At 67.1% G+C, this 635-nt stretch overlaps 1 protein-coding gene across 6 annotated transcripts in view; it reads right to left on the reverse strand.

The window, feature by feature from the left end:
• The window catches only part of HERC1 (HECT and RLD domain containing E3 ubiquitin protein ligase family member 1), a 180,117-nt gene extending 179,898 nt beyond the window's left edge, over positions 1 to 219 (reverse strand). For 5 of the 6 annotated variants that reach the window (XM_029952982.1, XM_029952984.1, XM_029952983.1 and 2 more), the window contains exon 1: positions 77 to 219. The gene's annotated coding sequence lies outside the window, so the exon portion shown is untranslated. Of the gene's footprint in view, positions 1 to 71 lie in introns of all 6 variants that reach the window. The other variant, XM_029952981.1, reaches the window with a different exon arrangement.
• Positions 220 to 635: the final 416 nt, after the last annotated feature.

A 635-nucleotide genomic window follows, 5' to 3' on the forward strand; every position in this document is an offset into this window, starting at 1 on the left:
CCCCGGCCGGCCTTGCAGAGCCGGCGGGGCGCACGCACAGGAGGCCAGGAGGGCAGAAGAAGAGGCGTTACCGTACGCGGCTCGGAAGCTGACTGGGGTGGGGCGCGGCTCCGGCGACCCGAACTGGACTCGGCTGCGGCTGCGGCGGCCGCGTCCTTTATTTTTGCTGCAGCAGCGGCGACTTGTCAAAGGAAAAGACGTAAGAGGCGGCGGCGGCGGCAGCGGCGGCGGCAGGCAGGTCTCGCGGGATTTGGGTGGAACTCTCGCGCAGTCTTGACCGCTCGTCCCGCCCCCCAGGCCCAGCGCGGGAGGCGAGAGGGGGTTGGGGGAGGAGCATCAGAGCAGGGTTGCGGGAGGAGGGGAAAAGGAAAGGAGATTTAATGGCAGGGGCTGGGGGTTGACTTAGGTTGTGGGGACACCCGCCCCCGCGCTGACCTGCCTTTTCAGCCCTCGCGGAGTCTAGACAACTCCGCCCGCCCGCGGGGGCTGTACTCCGCTTATGAGGCACAATTGGAGACATTTCACAAAGGCGGGTGAGGAGTTGTGGGCCCTCCAGCGCTCCCGTTTTCCCCGTGGTGGGCGGAGAAGAACCCAACGCCCGGAGTCCAGATGCGGCGAAACGAAGCGAAGCGACG

This window comes from Suricata suricatta, chromosome 9, assembly GCF_006229205.1.
Source record: "Suricata suricatta isolate VVHF042 chromosome 9, meerkat_22Aug2017_6uvM2_HiC, whole genome shotgun sequence".
Classification (NCBI taxonomy): domain Eukaryota; kingdom Metazoa; phylum Chordata; class Mammalia; order Carnivora; family Herpestidae; genus Suricata; species Suricata suricatta.